Here is an 11306-nt window from a genome sequence, read left to right as displayed (position 1 = left end):
GATGAAGTAAATTTATTTGAAATTTGATCATTCTTTTAGTTTCAATTCAGTTTCTTTTTATGGCTTTAAATTCAAGAAAAAAATATTATTTTTGTTGTGGATAGTATCTCTATTCATTTTTATAAAAGTATTTCTATCTAAACATCAGTCTAGATGGGTAGATAGACAGCTGTCTGAAATGCTATTCACCTAAGATTAATAATGGGAATTGTAGTATTTGAGATGATTTTTAAAAGTTATCTTTGTAACTTTCTCCTTTGTTTGAATTCTTAATAATACACACATCATGTTTTAAAAATGTGTTTCCTAAAAATAGAGGGAAAAAAAAATATGCCAAGATGTAGTTAATTCTTCCTGGTGGGAATATAAATCATTATTATTTTCTTCTTTATAGCTTTTTGTATTTTTTACATTTTAAAAAATAATTTTTAACAGGATTTTATATCAGACTCTACATTCACAATTTTGTTTCTTTCCTTTTCATTTGGACCTTAAAAAAAACGTAGAGTTACTTATGTTGCAAATAGTATCTTTAAAATTTTGAGAATCCAATTTACAAAGCAGAAAAGACTGGTAAAATGCTCTTTACAAATGCAATCCTCTTAAATAGAGAGCTAATGAATGGTTATATGTATACTTACATTTTTTAAAGTTCTGACATGAAGTGAGTGAGAGATTATGAAAGAGATTTTGAAAAGCTTCATGATGTCAGACTATGTCTGATGGAGTCTTTAAGAACAGGATTTTCAAATTAAGTGACTGTCCTTGTCCATTCTTGTTGAAAACATGATTATTAAATGTCAACACCTGCGTGCTGTGTTAAGTGATAAACTAGACTATTCCAGTTCTTACTGCCAGTTAAGAATAATAATCTAAAATACACAACAATTACATGGCTATTAAAAAGACTAGCTTATGCATGATGCTTTGAAGGTGGTGGATAAAACATCTGACCTACCTATTTCAGGTTTGGCAAAAGGTGCCATAGCAATATTTCCTTTTTCATTTATTTGGGAAAGGTTTGGGAGAAAAGTTGGTATTCTGATTTATTCCTTAAAATAACTCAAGAAATCTATTCAAGTTCCATGTAGAAATGCAGTATTCTCTGGGTTTTGTATTATATTAATATCACAGAAACTTTTTTTGATTTCAGTGAACCACTGGCTATGAAAACTTTAATCACTGTTAATTCCAGTTTAGAGAACAGAAAATAAATGTTTGTCTCCCTTACCTTTAGGAAGTGTCTTCTCCTAATGAAAGTTCATTCCCAATTTTTTTAAATAAAGGAAGGAAGAAAATTTTGTAAAACTATATTCATTAGATGCTTGAACTCCTATTGCATTCTGTCCAGATGTGGGCAGGTACTTCTAGTCTAGAAGTTAACACTCATAGGAAAAATGACAGAATCTTAGATTTAAAGAAAACTTTGAGGTTAACCATCCCATCCTATCTCCCTCCCAATGCTGGACTCTCTCTTTCATTGCAACCCTGTGAATGGCCATCCAGTCTCACCTTGAACTCTTCTATCCCAAAGAGTCCTCTACCCCAAAAGGAAACCTCATGGCATTCCAGACAGCTCTAAATGTAAAAAATTCTCCTTTGTTCTGGGCCCAAATCTATTTCCATTAATTTCTTTCCATTGGGGTTCTGGTCAAGATGGTGGAATAGACAGTCCACAGCATCACTCTCTCCCACAAATCAACCAATTTACAACTATAAAAATGTAACAACAGCCAAGCTGGGGCTGCTGGAGCTCAGGGGAAGAGGAGGAGAGACCTACAGAATTCATGAAGGGGGAAAAGCCTCAATGAGAGAACAAAAAAACTGCATGGAATGTTTTGGGCCATGGCCACTTTAAGGCTGGAACTGCTGAGCACATGGATCAGGAGCCAGCAGAAGCCACAGCTTTGCCCTTCAGATGGAGTTGCTTGAAGGTGGCAGGGGAGAAGAGGGCCTTGTTGGCACCCAGGACAGCAAGACCACTAATAGGGTTCCCGTGGACCCACCCAGGAGTCAGAAGCCAGAACAGCTGAAAAAGGGGAGCCATTCAGAGGCCAATGAGTCATCACAAGAGACCAGCTCAGGGCCCGTCCCATGGGAAGTGTTTGGAGCATGGGTGGTGGGGGAGACGGGCTTACCGGGAGAACACTGGGACACTGCAAGGACAGCTGATCTGCCCCCCAATCAGCACAGTACCACTCAGAGGAGACTGGTTGGGAATGCAAAATTGTATGAGGTGCAGTTTGATGAGAAGATTCAAGCCCAGATCAGAGTTTCTACACAATGCAGGAGCCAGAAGCACCTATAAGGTCAACCATTAAACCCTGAGCTGCACAAAAAGTCTTCCATACGGAAATAGCAGCAAAGCAGCGATTTACTTCAACAACACAGCTCAAGTACTGGTTCCCACAGGAAGTTCCCCATTTTAGAAAAAAAGGACAAAAAATTAATTCTGGCCCAGGCACACCACCAGCACCTCGGGGCCCACCAGGGGACCTGAGACATGGAGCGGGAACCAGACACCCCACCACAACCAGGTACACTGCCAGTGCCAAGGAGCATGCCAAAAAAATCACCTCTATGTGGGTGGGCCACCACAGCCACCACAGTAACCACAGCTGCCACGAAAGTGGCTAGACGTCACAACCACCACGCAGATGGTCCACCAGCCACTGGAGTGCATTGACACAAGGAGAGTCACCAGTAGAGAACAAAGAAAAGAATAGGATGTCTCTCTCCACAAAGCCCATTCCAGAGTGATAGAAGAAGCATCTGCTGTAAGATAATATTGGGGGACCTGAACACACCTTTCAGCATTGGACAGATCATCTAGGCAACAAATCAACAGGGTAACTGTTACTCTTTCAGAGGGAGAGAAGAAATCTAGGGATATCAGTGGTGGGAGGGGAAGGGAGGGGGATGGAGAGAGACTGGACAAGGGGCATATAGAATAAGTACAATTTGTAACAATATACATACTAATAATATTGATTTGATCAATATATGTCAACACTGAATCCCCAAAATATGTATAATCAATTATGATTCAATAAAAATATATATATATAAATTTCTTTCCGTTGGTGCTTGTTCTTACTTCCAGATCGGCAATGAGTAAATCTAATTCCTCTCCTGTCCAATTGTCCTTTAAACACCTGAAAGCCAGCCATGTTTCCTGAGACATCTTCTCATTCTAAGCCATCCAAGCCCCTTCAGCAAGCCCTCAAGTGAAAGAGCTTTCATTCTTGAAAATCCTGCATATCAGCTGACTGTTCACTACAAAGCAGTGCCCACAGTTATAAACAGTTCTTCCAAAAAATGCCAAAAGTTGTTCACAAATAGAATTCTTGCAACTGTCGCTTTAAATCATTAGACAAACACATCTAAGTATCTGGATTCTATCTTACTATCTCTTTTCCAGCCTTGAGTTTCAGTTTCCTCCTCACCATGTTTTTCTGTCTTTCAATTTTGAAGACCATTCCTAAGTTACTTTTGGCTGTGAGCAACTGAAACTGATTTTGGCTACCTTCAGCAAAAAGACAAGTATATTCAATTTCATGAAATTCAAGGACAATTTCATGAAATCAGAGAAAGAGTAGAAAAGCCATGAGTAGGAAGAACAGGAAGCAGAGGCTTCCAGTGGCCTCTGCAGCAGATTCATGTGCCATCTCTCTGGAGCACTTCTCTTAGTGAGACTTACCTGCCACCATTAGTCACTGCAATCCTGCAATGCAAAACTCTTAATTTTAGGAAGAGAATCCATCCATCTCAGCTTGGATCAGATTTCTATCCCTGGTTTAACTGGTTCTAGCCAGAGACAGGGTCTTATATATAGGGACCCCATGCCTGTATATTGGGGTCATTTCCAGAGAAAGGAAAATGGATGTGAACAAGACATACATCCAAAATTACTGTACTTCTAAAGGGATGTAATGTTCAGAGACATTCATCTATATTTATTTTTATTTCTCCTTGAATTTTCCCCTTTTGCTTGACCCCTATTAAGGCAGGTGTCAGAACTGGCATTTGCTACATCAGGAGAGGCATGTGGAAAGGAGAAAAGAGAAAGCCTATGAATATTTCTGTATTTTGTTTTCCAAAATCCTACTCTTAGAAGAACACTGGGAAATTCTTGAAGGATGTAAAAAGGAGATTTACGGATAAGAAGAGTCTTGAAGAAACATAAAGTGAGAATTATTTTTCCAGGGATGGTGGGGAAGAAGGGAGGAGGCATGTAGACCCTGGAGGAGGGGGATCCCAGGCCCTGCTTTCTATCAGTGTCCCCAGAGAGGCCACAAGACCTTACAGCCATGAGTGGAATGTCTAGGCAGAAGGATCTATAGGAAATGTCACCGAAAAATTTCTGTGGACCAAGCTCGACCTGAACGCAGATGAAGATGGCAGCTGAGAGAGCCATGTGGGCAGAAATATGGGTGTTACAGTATAACCCGTGTGGTCTGATGCCTTAGTGACCACAGTGCTGTGGCACTGCGTCAGTCCTGTGGAGCCTTGGCATAACTCTAGGAGTGGTGTAACCCTAAGAATGAGTAAGGTTAAGTTTTCCACCTTCCCAGAAAGACAAGGCTTGAAACAGAAATGAACATAAAGAGATGAGATACTTTGTAGATGGAGATTCTTATCTGCTATGCTTGAATAAAAAAGACAGGGGCAAAATGAGAATTGAGTATTTCTGCTTCTCTCTGTGAATTCGATCCCATCTTTTTCAAGCAATAGGGTTTGTACATCGTGTGCTGGTTGTAATGCTAAAAGCCCTCTTTTAAAAAAATTGGCTTAGCACGTTTTTCAAATCCTCCTCTGATTCATAATCTTAGTTTTCCTGATGCTCTTCTGCTGGGTCCATGTAATACCTCTGCAGGCAGTCTTAGGCGATCCACCTCTTTCCCCTCTCCTGTGTGTTTCCTCCTTCTTAGATGTGGTTTGAGCAGAAGCCCCTTACGCAGCCTCTTCAAAGTCTTCAACTACCTCTCCACTTCGTTTTGTCATTTACCCTACTTGTGACTATATTATCGGAATTTTGTTTTTCTTAATAAATTCTGGGTTATAGTTTTTGAATTTAGCTAATAATGTGGAAATTTGGCAACTATGGATATTCCTACCAAAGATGAAAGAAAAAAAAAGCCAACCCCCAAAATTGAGTCTGAGAGTTGACTGCCCTCAGGCAGGTCTGTTACTTCCTGAAGAGAAGTTGAGTGATATAATGAACAAAGCCCAGGGAGTCAGGTGACCCGGATCTATCCTTGGCTGTGCTACTGAGCGTGAGTGACCTTGGGCAAGTCACTTTTTATCTCCCCATCTCAGTTTTCTCCACTGGATAACTAGAAAAATATCTTATCACCTACAGAATAGGGAATAATTTGAATACAAGAGTTGTAGGATAAGAAACAAGATACTGCTGTTTGAAAAAACATTAAGTTTATTGTTTTTCAATCTGCCACAGTTTTCCTTAAGACACTTGGCATCGTGGAACTTCAGTTCTTCAAATAATCATAAAAACTAGAATTGAACCCATGTTTTTGGAGCTTAAAATTAGGACCAGCTTAAGACAAATCATAGAGTGACCTTAACACAAGGACAGTACCTCCTATTGTGTGTGTTATGTTCTATTCACATTTACTTGGGGCTTGGATGGGTAGGAAAGAGGGTATTCAAAAGCCCAGCTAGTCTTCTGTGGGCAGAAGGTAGAGGAGGCTACAATAGGAACAGAGACAAAAGGAGACAAGAACATTGGCAAGCGCAGACAGGACTGATGCCAATTCTGTAGATGAATTATGTTTTCTGCAGACCTGTAGGCTTTTAAAAAATTATCTGCAAAGCTTTCCAAATATGAGCTAGGCTTAGGAAATTTTCTAAAGTGACTGACTTCATCCAAAAAGAGAAAGGATAATAATTTTGATGCCTAAAAACAGCAACCCTTGCTTCTCACTAGATTCATACCCATAATACTACACTACATTTATGGGTTATCCTACTTTGAAAGTTTAACAAATTTCAAAGCCATGAATGTTCTCTGTGGCTTACTACGGACAGAAAGTAGAATGCGAGCCCACCAGGTGGAGTAATTACCACCCAGATTCCATTTAGCGCTACGTAACCTTAAGCAAACACATTACCCTCTACGTGCCCTGATTTCTCACCTATCATAGAGGTATAGCACCATTTACCTACTGCACAGAGGTAACAGCAAACTAGGTAACCAAAGGAAGTTTAGATTTTCTGTATTAAGCTCAGGATGAACACAGAGGAAATGTACAATTCATGCTCACTGCCTGCCCTTGGAATAGACTTTGAGGACATTTTCCTCAGACTAGAATTCAAGGTACAATGGTGACAAATCAGCTTTATTAATATTAACAAGACTGAAACCATAGAGATGTGCCATCAGTTGGTGAATACATCAAAGCAGTCATGTACCCTTTGGAAAAAGGGAAAAATAATAATTTTATTTACTGCCTCTTGGGAACTGAACACATTTAAACAAAGCATTTGCCCAGTTGTAACGCTCACAGAAGAGAAAAATCAGTAAAAGCTATGACAGCAACTATTTCTGAATACTTTCTCCATCCTAGCTCAGCAAACCTTATAGCATCAAAGAGCAGAAAATCTGCTCTCTAATACTTAGAGAAACTGAGGCCCTGCAAAGAGTTCTTGGAGCTCTAAAGAATAGCTCTTAAGGAGCATGAGACCATGATCATGTATGTGCTGCTTGAAAGTGTTTTCTCTTACCCATAAATGAGTCCATTCATTCAGGCAATTTCATTTGAACTTCATTTGTGCAAATATCATAAGGTTTCCCAATGTTACCACAGTGAGCAGATCACTAGGGAGGACTTCTCCTAATAAGCAGACATCTTCTGCTATTATCTATGTCTGTTCCCTCCAAAGCTCATGTGGAACTTAATTCTCAATATGGTATTTGAAAGGTAGGGCCTTTAAGAGGTGACTGGATCATGAGGACTATGACCTTAAGAATGGATTAATCCATTCACAGAGTAATGAGTTAATGGTTTAATGATCTAATAGCAAATAGATTGGAGGCTTTATAAGGAGAGGAAAAAAGCATGTAAAAATACTCTTCTCCCTCCTCCTCATGTGACACCTGTGTCACGATGGGACCCTGTAAAGTCCCCACTAAGAATAAGGCCCTCGCTGGAGTGAGCAGGACTGAAGCCATGCTGGGACCTAAAACCACATGGGCTCTAAAAGATTTTTAAAGGACACTTTTTTTCTTGGCAGGTATTTTTCTGAGTTCCCTCTTCTTCCATGGTTATTTTATATTTTGAACCTTGGTTATGGGGCAAGATGACATTATTTAGATACATGAAAAGTTGTTTTCCAGCCAGCCTGAAGCTGCAAACTTGACAAAAGACATGTACTCTCCAGAGCCTGAGAAGCCAAGGAAGACATCAATAAAGCTATGCTGATTCCACCCCTCCAGCAGGATCCAGAGATAACAGCAAGGACAGGAGCAGAAACCAGACGGAGCCTTGGAAAGACCTTGCACCTGGCTCCTTGCACACAGAACCCACAGCTCACATGCCCCTCTTTCCCTCCTTTTCATATTCTATGTTCCATTCTCTCACCCCCTCTTTAAAAACTCCTCAGTAAATCTGAATCTTTGAAATGGCTTTAATCTGGCTGTTCTCTTTCAGGTTCACTGGAGAGATGGGTGAGCCCAACATCTCTCCTCAGGTCACTGGTATTCCTGAGTTAAAGCTGACTTCCATTTTCACCAACATTTGCCTTGGCGTCATTTGTTTTTGTTTTTGTTTTTGTTTGGGGCAGGCAGCCTGACCTAGGTTCGGTAACGGATTTTGGGGAGCCTCAGCCAGGAGCTGAGTGCACCCCTGTATCATCACCAGACACATTCCCTGGACCTTAGACTTCCCAGCCTCCAAAACTGTAAGAAATAAAATTAGTTTTCTTATAAATCACCCGGTTTCAGGTATTCTAAGCAGGTATTGTAAGCAACAGAAAACTGACTAAGACACCTTCTCTCTGAAACATGTATTTTTGCTTCCATGTTTCACACAGGACATCACTGGAAAAAGTGTCCGAGCTTGGACAAGTGCAAATAGATATTCCTGTGGTAAAACGAGGCAGCCATGGGGCCGGCCCGGTGGCGCACTGCTACTGTGCGCCGCTTGGGAGCATGGCGTCCCTCCCGCCGAGGGTTCGGATCCCACATACAGACCGGTTTCCGCTCACTGGCTGAGCGAGGTGCGGGCGCAACACCGAGGGTTGCGATCCGTTGCCGGACACGAAAAAAAAAGACAAAAAAAAAAAACAAAAAAAAACGAGGCAGCCATGGCTAACGAAGTGTGTGGCAATAAGCACTGCTCTGTCTGATGGATTTTTTAAAGCACTGGTTTTCAGTTCCTATCACATTCTCTGCATTTCCTTCAGAAATACTTGCACTAGTGTATTCCAAATGTGACATGGAAAGCCTATGGAGGGATATCATACAAGGACCCTGACAGCAGCAGCATTATGGTTTTTCCTGCCCTACTTTCACAGCCTATCTATCCTCCCCAGTCCACTTTCTGCCTGTATCTGCTACTTCTCAATTAATGCCCAGATCCTGATGACCAACGTGAGTGTTAAAAAGTCCTGCCTACCTCCAAAATATTTCCCCCAATAGCCTGCCACTCTAAAGACCAAGGTAGAAAAGTGTTTAATTCAAAAGGTGTTTAACTATGATCTATGACACTTTAGAAGGAAGAGAAAGGCATAGCCCTACTAAGATAGAAAACAAAACAAGTCAGTTTTGAATAAGTTAAGGAAATAGAAGGTGTACTGGTTCTGAAAAAACAAACAGCTAGTAGCCTTTTTCCTACCGAGGTGAGTCACAGAGGTCTTGGCCATTTTAGGAAAGGTGTGAGGTAAGGATGACCATGGGGTGGGCCAACTCTCTTCCCCTAACCTACCCCACCCCCTTACATATGCTAAGGCAGTCAGTGTATGTTCAAAGCCTAGAGAAATACAGAAATCATGATTACTCTGGGATATTTTTCACTCTTACCTAGAGGCCTTGAGAAACCTATGTGAGAGAGAATGGTCCATTTGTCAGACCTTTGCTTTTACATGTTGACAAAGCAAGGAGGTTCATAGCCTTCTTTACTTCTTCTCACTTTAGTAATTATTATCCTACAGGGCACACAGATGACTCTTTGTCAGCACTTCAGCAGAAACACTAAACACAAGGATGTTTCATCTCCTTCACAAGGCCAGCCTGTTGGTGCAAGCTCATATCTGCTACAGGAGAATACAATTCCCATGGTTTAGCATCTCTGCAAGATCAAGCAAATCAGATTAACGGTTGTAGCACTGTCAACACACAGGCTAGGACCTGCTGGGAATTAAGCTGATTTTTAAGACAGAGCCTATGTATATCTAAAAATAATGGCCACTGTTAAAAGTAGGTCTCAATAAGAAATTATGAATACCCTCCAAACATGATCAAACTACCAACAGTAGAATTGCTGCATGTTATTAAATATCCCTGACGAATTCTCACATTTATACAAATAAAGTTTTTGTTTGTTTGTTTGTTTGTTTGTTTTGCAGCTTGGTGGTATGGGGATCCAAACCCTTGACCTTGGTATTACAACACTGCAATAAAGTTTGAATAAGAAAACCATTAAAGGGGATATCATCTAAATCATACACAGCCTGGGATGATATGTATGAGTCCAAAGTTTTAACATAAAACTAAATTTTGAGGCTTGGTACATGAGATTGGAGAGAAGTATTTCTTAGCCCTCTATCAAAAATGTTTACCATCATCACATCAAGTTCCAGTCTGCTCCTACTCCCCTTCCTTCGGGGACAGCTCCACCAATTTTATATCTAGAAAGGGAGGGAGACTGGATATGAGACCCACCCTCAGACATCCATAGAGCCTGTGAGACCCCATTCCCTTGGCCAAAACACTTAGTCTAGGCAGGGTTAAGCCTCTGACCAAGGCCTCATCCATCACAGTTCTTCCCTGGGACTTTTTACCTTGGAGTTGGAGCAGAAGGGAGCTGCCCTTGGGTTACAGATCTAGAAGCATATGAATCTAGAGCTTATGAAGGCACTGAGAGGACAGATTCTGTGATAGGAAAGAATAAAGCCAACACAGAGAAAGAAGAGCGGAACTAAAAGTCAGAACCACAAGAGACAGACAGAGAAAAAGAGACAGAAAACAACCTAGCAACCTCACAAGCAACTCAATCTCAGCACACACCTGTGGGTAGAGCAGCTTTTTCAGTAAGACATTAGAGTTTGCTTGTTGCTCAGTTACATGAGGCCAAAATGCTCATTTTTGCTTAGGATTCTTTCTGCTGGATTTCTATCCCATATAATGGAAAGAGCTCTAACTAATATAATTGACAATATACTCTAAATTTCCAAATACCCTCAAAGAGCAGATAGAACTCTTAACCTAACTTTCCAAATGAGAAAATTGAACCATATAGATCTCCAGTAGTCACTTGCTGTTTTCTTCATGGACAAGGAGAAATATATTATTCTTAGAGAAGAAAAAAACTGTAAACAAGATTTTCCATGCAGGCAAGTTAGGATTTCTTTAATTCCCAGGGACATTTGAAGAAAAGCAGTTTTGCTTCCCCTGGGCAGAAACCAATGCATTCACTAATGATTCTGTAAAAAGCACACTTTATCAAGTCAGTGCATTGAACAGTAAGTGAGAAAAGAGCAGCCTGAGACAGGCCCAGAGGCCCAGAAACCTTCACTAAAACTGCATCTTAACTGAGAGCTTGCTAAGCACATGTGCAGGCTGGTGAGAGAAATGTCTATCCAAACACAGGTAGGTGGCTTCAATCAGTGGGATCCCTCAAGATGTAGTCCTATGAAGAACCTGAAGATTATCATTCCCCCATTAACCTCAGCTCTGAGACCTAAAAAGGATGGAGAAAGACAATGGGAAAGAACGCATACTTTTTAGGGACAGAACACTGGCCTTTATTATTCTTGTTGGCTAGTATTATTAATAGCACTCACCATTAATTCCTCACTTATTATGTGCCAGGAATTATTAAACATTGTAGCTATATGATCTGATTTAATCTTTACAACTTCTCCTAGAAGACAGATAATATTATTGCCATTTTACATATGAGAAAATAAAGTTCAGGAGTGTAAGCAACCTGCCAAAATCACTCAGCTAGTAAGTGGCTGGTTCAGGACTTGAAACCTATGTATGATAGGTTTATGAGGTCAACCATTATGATATACTGCCTCCCAACTCTTATCCATTGTTTCCCTCCAGTAAGGCCACTGCTTCT

This window comes from Galeopterus variegatus, unplaced genomic scaffold (assembly GCF_000696425.1).
Source record: "Galeopterus variegatus unplaced genomic scaffold, G_variegatus-3.0.2 Scaffold5825, whole genome shotgun sequence".
Taxonomy (NCBI): Eukaryota; Metazoa; Chordata; class Mammalia; order Dermoptera; family Cynocephalidae; genus Galeopterus; species Galeopterus variegatus.
Note: the sequence above shows the minus strand (reverse complement) of the source record.